The sequence below is a fragment of the Lygodium microphyllum genome, chromosome 19 (genome assembly GCF_053477565.2).
Source record: "Lygodium microphyllum isolate KBCC chromosome 19, Lygodium_microphyllum_v1.1.10, whole genome shotgun sequence".
In the NCBI taxonomy this organism is placed as follows: domain Eukaryota; kingdom Viridiplantae; phylum Streptophyta; class Polypodiopsida; order Schizaeales; family Lygodiaceae; genus Lygodium; species Lygodium microphyllum.
This window is the reverse complement of record NC_141153.1, coordinates 91,429,739-91,444,219: the sequence shown is the minus strand read 5'-3', so window position 1 is coordinate 91,444,219 and position 14,481 is coordinate 91,429,739.

Below are 14,481 nucleotides of genomic sequence, written 5' to 3'. Positions count from 1 at the left end.
AATGGTAAACCCTACCCTTTTCTGATTCGATTTCCTAGTCCTAATCTATGCTAAATGCAACAAGAATCCAAAGCAAGAAACTGAATTGATTTCTCCATGTTTTCCAATCATCAAACAAACAAAATAACTCAAAATACTTACTTGCTTCGAAGATCAAAAAACCCAACTTCCTACCTATCTCAAGCTCCGATTCGGGGATGAATCCCTTACTTTGATGCTCGATATGAGGCTCGCAAGTGCTCAAGCTTGAATCCGTGGTCCCGGCAATGGAACCAAAACGTGGGAGCTTTCGCTCAACCGCCAAGACCCATGGACTGCTTATTGTTTCAAGCGTTCCAAGCCGAGCTCTAATGGCTATCTCTCACCTAGCCGATGCGTCGTCGATCCTACGAGTGTAGCTTACCTTGATGCCAAAATGAGTTCCTCCTCTCTCGCACATGCCGGTAGCTCCACGATCCTAGATGCTAGCTCAAGCATTCTCAAGCCTCCTCCATCTCCAAGCTCCATCCACCATAGCCGCGCGCACGAGAAAAGAGAAGAGAAGAGAAGAGAAGAAGAGAAGAGGAGATGGTGAAGAGCTTCACCCTCTTGATCCCTCACTCCACACACTCACTCCCTCACACTCTCACACTCCCTCTCTCAAGAGCACACACAAGCAAGGAGAAGAGAAGAAGAGAAGAAAAGAAGAAAAGAAGAGAACTCTTGTTAGTCACACACCAAAGAATGAGCTCTCATTCACTTTTTGGATTTTATATACAAAACCCTAAATTCCCATCGGCACCCATCCCTTTTTTTTACATGACCGGCCATTGTGGCAAGGTCCTTTCTCTATTTCCCTCTTCTAGCATTATGCCTCTAATATTTTATATTTGGCACAAGAGGGAGCCTAGCACTCTTTTACAAGAGTTTTTAGAGCTTTTTGAGGCACCTTTCGTTTAAAATTGCGCTTTTTGCCCCAGCTTAGCTTTAGAGGCTACCTGGATGTCTTTGCTCTTTTTCCCTCTTTTATCCACTTTTTCCTTCCTTTTCTCGCTATCTTTCTCTGCCATCTCGACTTGGGTTAACAATATGAAATAGGATCTTCATTAGAGCTTCGATCACTTGGTGAAACTTTCTCACCCAACAAAGGATGTGAGTTTAACTCTAAATCTGAGTTTAGCTCTGATAATGATCCTTTGTTACCACAATTCTCTAAGAAATTGATGCACTAAAAGAGATCTTCCAATCCACTTCAGTGTAGAAGCATAAAGGAGGAGAAAAAGAAATATCCCAAGGAGTCAAAAGTAGAACCCATTCTCCTTGAACCAAGTGCGGCATGGGTCTGCTTCAGATTGGGTATCTCTATCTCTACGTAAAGTAGAAAGTCCAGAATCTGACGCTAGAATACTACCAGGAGACCTTGATCCCTAGGAGCCCAGATTTCAAATGATCCTAGTGGGTTCGGATGCGGACATTCTATTGAGGTGGCAGACTCGGGAAACCCTAGGTGACACACCCCGAAACATTTCATGGGAGTGTCAGGTTGGTGACACTTAGATTTGTTTCTCGATAGACCACTGAAACGTGCTTGGATAGCCGATATGTGGGTGCATTATAGTTGGTATTAGAGCGAAACTGTGTGATGATACATGATTGATTAATGTATGATTTGTAGGCATATCCTAAACAAAAAAGCCTAAGTGGTATGGCTTGATTTCGAGGCACCTTTTACACCCAAGAATGTTGACATACAAGAGAAGAGATTCCTTCTCAAGCAGATTAAGCCATTCGAGCTTGATGGAGAAGGGATAGACATCATAGTAGAAGGAGAGATATGGATTGAGTCGATGGATGATTATTTCTCTACCTCAGGAACCGCTTTCTCCAATCAAGCAATGATAGGCAAACTCAAGTTAGTTGGCTAGGCTCGATTATGGTGGAAGCAATGGTGCAAAGATCAAGGTATTTCTGAAGCCGCTGTCATATGGGCTCAGCTGAAAGATGCTGTTCGCGGATGATACCTTCCGCCAACCTACCGAACTTTGAAGATGAATGAATTCTTCAAGCTCAAGCAGTTGGAATTAACCTTGAAAGCTCACTACTCAATGTTTGTAACCCTACTAAAATATTCATTGCTTATGGATATTGTGTAGCAATTATTCAAGTTTTGCCATGGCCTGCACACTCCTCTAAAGCATCGTCTTGAAGTAATGTGTCCAACAGACTTGCAAGATGCATTACTTCGAGCAAGCCCAATCGTCTAAGAACTTAATTCGAGCAATTGTGACAAAGATGATCCCCGAGCGTAGGGCAAGAGATGCCACATTTGCAGAGAAATAGGGCATGTGTGTAGGAGATATCCCTACTATCAATGCTTCCATTGCAATGAGCTAGGACACATCCAAGTTGATTTTCCTGACTTGACTTCGCTGACTTAAGTTCGAAAAAAATTGAGCCTCTAAGGAAACGAAGCTACACGAGTGCAATCTTCGGATATATAGAGGAATCAGATGAAGACAAATACTTAGAACCAACTACACCTCTTCAAGATGATTAAAAATCCTAGAAATTTTATCAACATGTAATACAACTTGTATTGGAATAAAATTTACTCTTGTGACTACAGTTAACCTACGTAATATGAGTTGCATTACTTAAGTCATTAAGAGTCACACAACGGATGCATGATGGGTCCTAACCCACAGGCCTTAAGCCCCATTAATACTTGTCTTCCTCCCCAGTTCTTTCGAGATGAGGACATCTCGAGTTCTCTAAGGGGGAGAGGATGTAATGTCATGCCTGCATAAGAATGACCTTCCCCTCCCCCCCTTAGTAACTAACCTTAGTTCAAAATTTTTTTCTTCCCCCTTTCGTTGGATGACAGGTGGCGAGGGGGGAAAGAAAGTTAAAGGAACAAATGTGAAGGGGGAAGAAAGTCATCAACGCGGAGCAGGCGACGCTGACAGAAAAGATGAGGAAGAAGGTGAAGTCAAAGTCAATTAGTATTTTTCATGACAAAAAATGAAATTTTAATGAATTAAGTAGGAGTTAAAAAAACTTTGTTTTGACGTGATAGGATTGTTGCGCACGTGCTTCTGCACATTTTTACTTCTTCTTGCACTTCGTTCTGATGCACGGATCTTCCGATATTAATTTTCGTTTGTATTTTCGGGGCCGTTTTTTGCATTTTTTGCATGTGAATGCCCTGTCTTTCCCCCGGAACCCCCGTTACACATTTCCTTTGTCTTCCCCCTGCCGTCCTGCACAATTTTTATTTTTACGACATTTCTTTTCGATGCCCGGATTGTGAGATATTAATTTTTCCTTGTTTGTACATGTTTCGCGCGACTCGTTCCGCGCGTGAACGTGCCTGTTTTCGATTTTACGCGTCTCAACACGCCACAGTCGCATCCGCGTGCCCCGTACTGACATCCCGGTGCCATTCCGATCTCATCACGGCAAATTTTCTTACCCCGTCCCGCGCACGCCTTTCTTTTATTTAATCTATTTCTTATTTTACCAAACAACACAATTTTTATTTCTTATTTAAAAAAAAACTATTTCTTATCTCCCTCCCCCCACGGGCACCCTCCCCTATCCCCCCCACCCCCCTTTTCTCTCTCCCCGACACCCTCCCCCCCAACCACCTTCCCCCCCCATCCCCACTTGCGTCTCCCCTCCATTCCCCCTCCTCCTCCTCATCTCCTCCCTCCTCCTCCTCTTCCCCTCCCTCCCCTCAGCGGCCCTCATCTTCACGTCGCCCCTCTCCCCGCTCGGCCTCTCCGTTTGCTCCCGCGCCTTCGCCCTGCACGCCGCCAGTGCTCCTGTGGTGCCGCCCCGCCCCGCCTGGCGTCGCCTGGACCCCGCCACCTTGCTACGCCGCTGCGCCTGGCGCTCCTGTGCCGCCACCTTGCCACACTGCCCGCGCTCCTGGGCCCCTGCCTGGCGCTCCTGGGCCGCCCCCATTCTACACCACCTACCCCACCCTTCACCCCCCTCCAAGCCCCCAATCCCACCCACCCCACACCCCCCCATAAGCCCCCCTTCACACCCCAATACCCACCCACCCCACACCCCCCCATAAGCCCCCCTTCACACCCCAATACCCACCCACCCCACACCCCCCCATAAGCCCCCCTTCACACCCTCTTTTCCCTACCCCCCACAGAAGACCTCCAAACCACACAAAGACGACACCCGCAGAAACCCTTCTCAGTCCCCTATCACACACACAGTGTGTGCATCCGCGGAGTTGCATGCGCGGAGTCGTATGTGCGGGTTCGTGCGTGCTTAGCGGCCATTTACGCATGAGGACGCGCGTTCGCTTGTCCGTGCGGCGGTGTGCACCAGCCAGCTGTTCACACGCAGCTGACACGCAGTCCATTCCCGGGTATATATTCTCGAATTTTTAATTTCCAAACCCGAAAAACCTTAAAAATACATTTAAAAATTCAAAACTTCATTAAAAAACAATTAAAATTCAAAAAAATACAGAAAATTCCTTTAAAAATTCCCAATATTTCTGCAGTCAATTGAAATATTTTTCCAAACTGAAAATCTCAGAAAAAAATTTCAGAAAATTTTAAAAGTAAAAATTCTTTTAAAAATACATACAAAATGAGCAAAAATTCATTAAAATTGGTAAAAATACCAATTTAATTGCAAAAAAATTCCTAAAAATTCCATCAACTTATTTGCTTATTTTTGGAATATTTCCTAAGTTGAAAATGATGTGCCAATTTATTCCATTATTATTTTATGGCAAAAATGCTTCATTAAATGCCTAAATTCATGAAAAATCCTCTTTAATTCCAAACACAAGCTGAAAATTTTGGAAAAATCCAGATATCTTGGTCACACGTGGTGGATTGATGCTGAAAATCTTCAACATTTTTATATGTGTTTCATTGTCAAAATTTTGCCACAAAGATCAACAAAAACACGAAAAAAAAACAGTACAACAAACAAAAACACATAAAAACCAAAATACACAATCAACACTACACAACATTTAAAAAAAAACAACAATAACATATATGCCATCAGTCATCCAAACAAATTCATATACACTAATCTTGCTATATCGTGTGTCCAATTATTTTCAGTTCGTAGTTTTTCTTTTTAGATTGCTGACCTACATTTTGGGGATTGAGACGTGCGCATTCATTGCATACACATACACCCACTTCCAGGTATTTTTTCTTTTATATTTTTAATTTTTTTCGCTACCCCAAAATTCACGCTTAATTTTTAACATGAATCCTAAACACCACCATGGCACGCGCACTCGCGCCAAACACACCTTTTTCTAATTAAAATCAACCCGCCGTTCACTTAGCACGCGCTATGTGCGCTTCAGAGGCACCTTAATATTTTTAATAACAATGAACCAGCCGTCACAAAAGCATGCGCTGGCAAAAAAGCGCTCCACATCACCTTATTTTTTAATAAATGAATTTGCATTTAGAGACCTCAGTCTGGCATCGAAGTCCGGGTTGCGTTAATGCACCGCTCCAATCTAATAATTTGTAATTAAAATTTTAAGAAGGAACCGTCGTTTTCTTGTTAAGGTTTACCACTTAATTAAAAATTCATCCACTTCTTAATAATTCATAAAATGAACCTTTCATTAAATTAATTCCCCCTCACTGCACTTATTTCCCCTTTTTAATGAACTCGCTTCGTGGGATGGGCGCATCCAAATCTATTAGTTGACACTGATGGTCAAGTTATGGTTCAGTCTTGATGTCCGTTTTTTTTTGTAGTCTGATTTGTCCATGTGATACGGTTAAGGGAACGGTGTGTAGTTTTTTTTCTCTTTATTGCCTGATACGGGGATTTGGGTGTTTGTATGTTGCATAGCATGAAGCTTTCGGTCGCATATGTGTAGAGGTCATGTCGAATTTTTTCTAGGCTGTGGTTTGCTTGGGGATAGTTGGTCGAGTCACGTTTTAACACCTTGGTTGATATCTTATCCTTGGTTTTCGTCTGTTGCTTTGCATGCATTCTCTTTGTTTGTCTGTGTTTGTGGTGTGTGTGTAACCATCTGAATGGCGCCCTCTCGTACTCCTCCCCCGATCCAGTATGTTCCTTTGGCTTTACAAGATTATTCTTTGTTACTGGATTCGGACGTTGTCGCTAAAGCGGGCTTGTCCAAGTTCGTGAGCCTTTCTTTCCCACTGGTTCCAGATGATCCTACCATTTGTGATGAGTTTTTAACCTCTTACAGTAAGAGGTCTGGTCCAGTCCGTGGCACTACTGTTCTTCTGACACCGAAGAGTCTAGGCAAGGCTGTTGGTCTGCCATATCGTGGGGAGTCTGTCCCTGCTGCCAGATAGTTGTTCGCCAATGACGATATTTTGAAGCTGTTGCAGAAGCAGACTCAAGATGTTCTTGATCCGAAGAAGGTCATTACCACGTCAGGAGTCGGTGTCTCCATGATTTCCAATCCCTATGGAAATAGCTATGCCAATTCCTTCAGGACAGGTTCATGCCTGCAAAATCTCCATCTCATTATCTTTCCAAGGAGTTGTTTATAGCTTCACGAATGATTTTGAAAGGCATAACTATTGATTGGAGTACCTACCTCCTCTCCAAGATGGATTACCACTTTATCCGAGCTACTCGAGGAAATGTGACTAATGTTACATTTGGGTCCTTCCTCTATGTCTTCTTGCTACATGCTGCCCTTGCAAAGAAAGTTCCTTTACCTCCAATTGATCCTCCAGAAGTTCCTCCTCCGCCTCATAATGAAGATGATGATGTGATAATTAAGGATGATGATTCTCCTCCTCCCCTTATCATTCAGAGAAAACGCCTCAAGAGGGTGGCTGAGTCAGTGCCTATTCCTCCTCCTCCAGTTCCAGTGACAGTTCCTGCCCAGTCTTGCAGCACCTTGCCTGCATTCCTTCAGACGCCAAATCTTTTCAGAGCCCATAGAGACGGGATGCTAGAACTTACTATTCCTTCTGTTCACCGCCTGGTAACAGGAGATGCTATTCCGTTCATGTGCAAGGATATCCAGAGTTCTATTGAACTTTCGATGACTGCCTGTATCCAGCAATTATATTCTTCATTTTATGATGAAGTTCATCAGTCTAAGGAGGAACTGAATAAGACCAATACTGAGTTAACCTCTGCTCAGAGAAATTCTCTGACCTTTGTACGCAAATGGAGCAGCAGAGTAAGCTCATGGATACTCAGAAAGCTAAAATCTCTAAGTTGAAAGCTGAGTTGGCAGAAGCTAGGTCTCAAGTGGTTGCTGTAACAGAGGAGAGGGATAAGTTACAGAAGGAGAGTCAAGAGATGAAGGAGGTGATAGCTGCCCAAGCAGAGAAGTTTAAATCCACCACAGCTATCTTAGACCAGAGCAATGCTCAAATTCAGCAACTCAAAGATCAGTTGGCTCAGTCTCGGTCTAATACACAGAGTCCTGTGCAACCAGTTTCTCTTTTATCCCCTGCAGACTTGGCAGCTCTTCAGAGATAGGTTACATTATGTCCCTTATTTCAAGCCAAGGTGGAAAGATTGCAATCTCGCATGGATTTATTATGGTCTTCTTTTGAGCAGTATCAAGAATATGTTCCACCAGATCATTCCTTTTTTGTCCATTATCAACAATAGAAGTTGGCCTTCTATATAAAACTTTTCACGATGGATTTACCTATTCCAAAGGATGGATGGAGTGGGGCCTGGTCATCAGATTTGCTAATAGAAGTAGTGAGGATGGTTTTTGAAGACTTTGTCACTCCAGATACGATGCTTCTGTCCTATATGTATTTGAGGGGTGATTTACTGATTCCAGATGATGAAGATCTGGCTTGGTATGTCGGAGATGTGGTATTGCAAGCTTCTTTGTATGTCGGACAATTGGAGTTGAGGATTGATGAGATCTTCCAGGGATATTCTTCAAAGGTGGCTGAGTGTCCTGAGTTTTCATGGCACACTATGGTTGATGCTGTCATTTTTAATCACCGTCAGGTCAAAGCTTCAGCTCATGCCCAGAACATTAACCAACTGAGGGTGGATCTTTTAGCCTATCTCTCCAACCAACCCCCATTTGATACTTCTTTCTTTGAAGCCTATCATCGTAGATCAGCTTTAGGTCCGTCCTTACCATGCCTAACTCATTATCAACAAATGGCTCATAGGTATGATGCTTATATTTCCCTTTTTCAATCTAACCCAAAGGTCATTTTACCCCTTCTTTTCCAACCTCAAGTATCTCCTCAAATTCCTATATTTACCCATTGTTCTTTTATTGAAGAACGAGTTTTTCTACCTCCTGATCCTTGTCCTTCCCCATCCCCTGACATTCTATCAACTTTTCCTTCTTTTCTTTTAACGCCTTTCTTAACCGAATCTCCTCAATTTTCAGCAAATCCATCTTTAATCCATTCTTCATTTTATGATTTTGCCTATCCATCGGTTCATCCTCTTTCATTAGTCCCTCTTCCGTCTCCTAACACTTCTATTTCTAATCCTCCTCAGTTGGTTAGTGGGTATCAAGGTTTTGATCAGAAGATTCTTCGAAGAAGAGGCTGGAGTTCAAATGATTCCCTTACCGGACCTCAAATCAATTGGCCATTGATCCCAGGAGAATGGATAAGTGCTAGAGTCATGCTTATCAGAATTATCTACATTTTGCTCAGCAATATTCTCAATCTGCAGATCCTTCTGTGCGCTTAACTGCTCATTTTACTTGGTACCTGGCGTATATGCATATGCATTCTCATAATGATTCAAAACCTATTCCCAAGTTGTGCATGAATGTCAACGTGAGCATTGATTCCCAGCAACTGGATATCTTGTACTTTCATGCCCTCTGTTTGCCTAGCAGATACCTTGTCTTATTGGAAAGGATGTGCTGCCTTCAGTTTTTTCAGAATCCTCCCAAGACATTTGTAGATGAATCCTTGTCCATGGATCGTTTTCAAAATCACCAAGCTTTCAAAAGGGATCATCTCCATTCATACCTTTGCAATGTATTGTGGATGATTTTTAATGATAAATCTCTCTTTTTGGAGGGGTCATTCAGATGGTTGTGTTGTGTGTAGTGTTTGTGTTGTGGGTTAATTTATGTAATAAGATCGTAGTGGTTGCCTATTCGATTTGCTTTCGTGCGAGCTACATTTTTGGAGAATTGCGGTGATGGTGTTGTTGGTTGGATAGTTGAAGATGCTGATGATGAAGAAAAAGAAACCTCTTATATCCTTTACAAGTTTGTTGTGATTTCCAGTTTGATAAGAAGTGTTAATGTATAAAGGGTTTTCCTTTCGTTGTATTCTTTATATCAGATACAGGTTATAAGTTAGGGTCGTGGTTGGATGGACTGTTTTTGAAGATTTATTGAAGATCAAAGTTGAGCTCTTGAATGAACTTGTATTCCCTTTTTCCTGGGTCGCGAGGACGCTTCCTTATTAAGTGTGGGGATATGTTGAGTGTTGAAATGACCTATTTTTTGGCTGATTTTTGTTGTTTTTGAGAGCTGAATGGTTAATTTTATGAGATGATTGATTGGTTTGGAAGTGGTTTGAGAGTGTTTTGGATAGGTTGGAATGGTTTTATTAAGCTCATGATGTTTATTAGTAGAGATGTGAAGTTCTGTTGTTTGATGTTCTGATATGTTCTGTTTGGTCCTAATAGCTTCTGTTTTGTTCTGTTTTCTCTGTGTATGGAAGGATGGAGTATTGATTGATAGGGTTTGAGATTGTTTGAAAGCTTATTGAGTTATTTTTGATGGTTTGGAATGGTTTTGGTATGAGTTATGTGGTTCTGATGCTTTCTGTTGACCTTTTGTAACTCTCTGTTGAGCTTCTGTGGGCCTCTGTGGACCTTCTGTATGCCTCTGTATGTGTTCTGTTGGATGAGAGTGTAGCTTGGGAAAGTTTTCTAGCCTTGGAAAGAGGTGAATACAAGTGCAAAAGAGCTAAAAGAAGTCAAAGAAGTAGCTGCTGAAGACTGAAGAGAAGACTGGAGTGAAGTGACAGTGGTGAGCTATGAAAAGACACTGTAGTGGCTCTGGTGCCTCTTCATATCAGACATACCTCTTGAGAGGTGCATCCACAACCTAAGAAGGATTATTGAGGGTTATTATTGAGTGATTGTAGTGAGGATATGATGAACTATTGATGAGAGAGAGAGAGAGAGTCAGAGATAGTCAAATCTATCAAAACAGTGTGATTGTACATGAGAGATTGAGAGAGAGAACTATGAAGATATTGAAGATGAATACTATGTGATTGATTTCCATTCAAAGATGGTGTATTCCTTGGTGTTCTTTGTTCCATTGATGGATTTTGTAAAGATGTTGGAGAATATGGTTGATTCTATCAAATCCGTGGGAGATATCTACTATGATGCTGCGTGAAGATTTGTTGTTTTCTTTGTTTTGATGATCAAAAGAGTGAAATAAAGCCTTGTTGATGTTACAAGATAGATTTTCTTGCAAGAGAATTCCCTTTTCCTTGGTGTTCCTCTTGGGGCTCCAGTTTTTGGTCTACAAGGGAGCTCCAAAAGATCTAATCCTTGGAGATTGCTTTTAAGTAGTGCTTGACAAGGAATTTCAAGTTCTATCAATGCATAGTGCTTTGATTCATTGTGCTTTGTCTTTATCTTGTGTACCTCTAGTCTATTCTTTTTCTTCTCTTCTACCTCATATTCTCTACTTCCTTCTATCTCTGATCCTTGGTGGATACAACCTTTTGACTAAAACCCCTTTGATATTGGTGAACCTGACGTGAAAGATCATTAGAAGGAAAGACAAGATGGGAGAACCTTCAAGAGAAATTTCTAGTGATATTTTACAATAGTTAGTGTAGAATATGAACATGCTTATGTAGATACAACAATAACAACAGGTGATGTAGGCTTCTACTCAAACAAAAACTGTTGTGATAAATACCCTACTGGCAATAGAGCGTGAGATGAAATTGTTTAATGGCAGGAATGTATCCACATATTTGCATGCCTATGCTCAAAAGATGGAGTTCTTTGGGGTGGCTCAACTTGCATGGAGCCAATATTTTGTACGAGTCACTGTACATGAATTGAAGGCCCGAGTTACTGAGTTGGACGATAGTTGTCCATACTGGGATTATATTTGTGCTCACATGGATTTGGTTGAGGGTAGTACCTTAGGAAATTTTCATGTGACACCTATGCCACCTTACAGTCTGGTAGTTGATGCTCCCCTCCATGAGACGATGGAGAATTCTAGTGATGCGCATGATGATGCTTCTGATATATCTGTTGGGAGATCATGCTCCACTGCCAAGACCCATGGATCGCTTATTTTTTCAAGAATTTTAAGTTGAGCACTAATGGCTACCTCTCACATAGCCGGTGCGCTATCCCTCTCTATGAGTGTAGTGAGCTTACCTCGATGCCCGATTGAGTACCCTCCCCCCTCATGCACAACTGTAGCTCCACGATTCGTGATGCGAACTCAAGCAACCTCAATCTCTCTCCCTCAAGCTCCATCCTCTGTATCTGCGTGAGACAAGAGAAGAGAAGAGAAGAGAAGAAGAAGAGAGGAACTAATGGAGAGCTTCTTCTCCAAGATCCCTCACCCTCACACACTCATTCCCTCACACTCTCACACTCCCTCACTCAAGCATAAGCAAGAAGGCAAGAAGAAGAAGAAGAAGAACTTTTGCCACACACCAAAGAATGAGCTTCTCATTCACTTTTTGAGTTTATATACAAAACCCTTAGCCTTTTTGGGCAATCATCCCCTCTTTTACATGATCGTGACCTAGGCCCTATTTCCTATTGTCCTCCTATCTTCTTAGCTTCCTTTCTACCACCCATCTACCCTTACAATTTACACTGGAAGGAGCCTCGCACTCTTTTACAAGGTTTTTGGCTAGACCTTTACATTCAAAGGTGCGCCTTCTCTTTTTTAGCACTTTTTGGGCTTTGATGGTTGTGCCTTGAACTTCTTGTGGCCATGCATGCACTTTTGGGCTCTTCTAGGTCTGATTTCCATCTAGGTTGCCTCTTTCAGCTTCCGACTTGCGCTTTTCATTTTTTGCAATTTTTATTGTGCTAAGGTCAACATTATCCCCCTCCTAGTTGAGTGCCAGTCCCATGGCACTGATAAGTAGTAGCTGGAAGGTGGAGTGGGTGTAGCCATATGAATTTTTAGGTTTGTATATGAGCCCTTGCTAATGAGGATGGTGTTGGATGGATCTGCCCTTTGAAATTGAAGATGATGTTGGGGTAGATTTGAGGGACTTAGTCTTTTCCTTTTCTTTCTTTTTTCTTTTATTTCCTTTTTCTTTTTCTTTTTCTCCCCTTTTTTAAATAGATAAACACAATCAACACCATAGATACAAGGGTGCTCTCAGGTTGTACCCCGATCCTCTTCTGATGATGCATTATGGGGTGGCCTAAGGGATTTGCTAAAAAAGGCACAGCTTTGCATGTAGCTCTTGAGACTAGCCCTGATGTTTAGAGGTGTGGTTGACAAAAAGGGGTGTCCACACCTCGTAAACTGACTATCATTCATGTCCTTGAGTACCTTCACACAAAAAGAGGGTAACAATGTAGCCCTCATCATTAGAGCCGAGACTATCTATTCCTAGACTGAGATAAAAAAAGAGTGGAGGAAGTGGGCCTCCTTGGCGGCTAGCTTTTGCTTTAGTAGAAACCTAATAGTTCTAAGATAATTACAAGTTGTGATGAAAGTGGGGTCTCTAGACAGGATGAGAAATCCTCGAGGAAGCACATGATTGAAGGACAGATGTCTCATACCTTAAAAGTTAGGCACTCCTCGGGATTCTCTGCATTAGCATTGTAGAACTTGGGAAAGTCATATCTACAATGCTCCTCCCTATTGTAATCCACTCCATGCCTGTGAGGGTAGGGCATGTAGATAGGATCATTTCTTTCTTTAGGGAGTGTGCCATAGAATGCCATCCATGCATCAAGGTTTGTATCCTAGATCCTTCTCTGCCACTCGGGCTGTGCTTCATAGCCTTGGATCGTCTTGGGAATCTAGTACACATTGTCTTGCTAGTAGTTTGCGACCTCCCACCTCCATCGAGTGATAACTATGCTCTGCTCCTCAACCCATCGATTTTCCAAGTTGTTGGCCATTTAAATTATGATGTCTACTACTTCCACTGGTAGGACTCGGTCCAGCCATGGGGGTAGAGGAATGATAGCTCGAAGGCCCGGTTTGGAGTTCTCCTTACTCCCAAATACTCAGTTCTTGGGGCTAGTTGTGACAGGATAGCAATCCTCGCATTGTGGCACGAGCTCTCCAAAAAACTGTTGGGGTTGCGCTCTAGCTCTCTGTTGTGCTTGCTCCACCAATTCTTGTTTTCTTCTCTTAGCTGCAATGATGCACTCGGGTACTTGGCTACCTTCTGGATCTTCTTGAGGCACATTCGATAGTGGTGGGCTAAGCTCCTGGGCATGTTGCTCTTCTTCTAGCTCCTGCTTGAAGTTCGGCCCTTCCTCTGGTGGTTGCTCTTGTGGGATTGGAGCTAGGGGTGGATGCGGCTGCTCCTGCTCTTCAAAACCTAGCTCCTTTAGCTCATCAACGGAGAGACCAGCTTGCCTCAAATACTAGCATTGTTATTTTCTCGTTAGGCTGGTGCCGTGGTTGGAAGAGCATGCTCTTGCAGGCCTTACTTCAGGGCTTTGGTGGTCACTTCTAACTTCCTTCTCGTCCTCTCCATAGAATCCTCATTGTCCACTTGCATTACATGGAGCACTGTGCTTAAGAAGGCTTGTCGTTGCGCATCTGAACTTGCTTCTGCGACTTCGGTTCTGGCCTTTGCCAACACCTACTCGCATTCTGCTATGGCCAAGCGCTCGACAAGTTCTTGCACCTGTTTGAAGTTGTGCTCTTCCCACTCTTTGGATCTCTCTTTTAATTCCTCCTTGCCCTTATCCATGCTTTGAGACAACATCATTACCACCTGTTGTTGTTCATTCCATACTTTCAGCATGTGTGTTTTTTCCTTGTTCTGACGATCGGCTATCTGCTGGGCTTGTTGCACCACGGAGAGTTGCATGGAAGTTTCTAACAATCTTTTATATACTTCATTCTTCTACGTGTGGGCTTCTTGGCTTCCTTCATGCCACTATCTTGCAAATTCAGCCATGGTTTGTATCTCCTCCACCTCATGTTCTAGGTTCTCTAGCTCTTCTTATAGCCCTTGGGTTGCTTATTCAATGGCTTCTTCTTTCTCTTTCTCCAAGCTTTTGATTCCCTTTCCAATCTCTCCTATTCCTCCAACTCTAGGCAGTCCTCTTCTTCAAGTCTTCTATTTCTTTTTTATATCTACATGCCCTCTCTTCTCTTGCTGCCTCTAGCCCCTCTATGGCATCCATGATGTTTTTCATATCTCCTTGTAGCTCTTCATACAATATATCTCATCCAGTTCAACCCAATCATCTATATCAATACGTTTGGTCTTGTTGCCCTCATGTTTTAAAGAATTAATCTACATTTTTCTACACTAAAACTTGCCAAATTTGAGCCTTCTA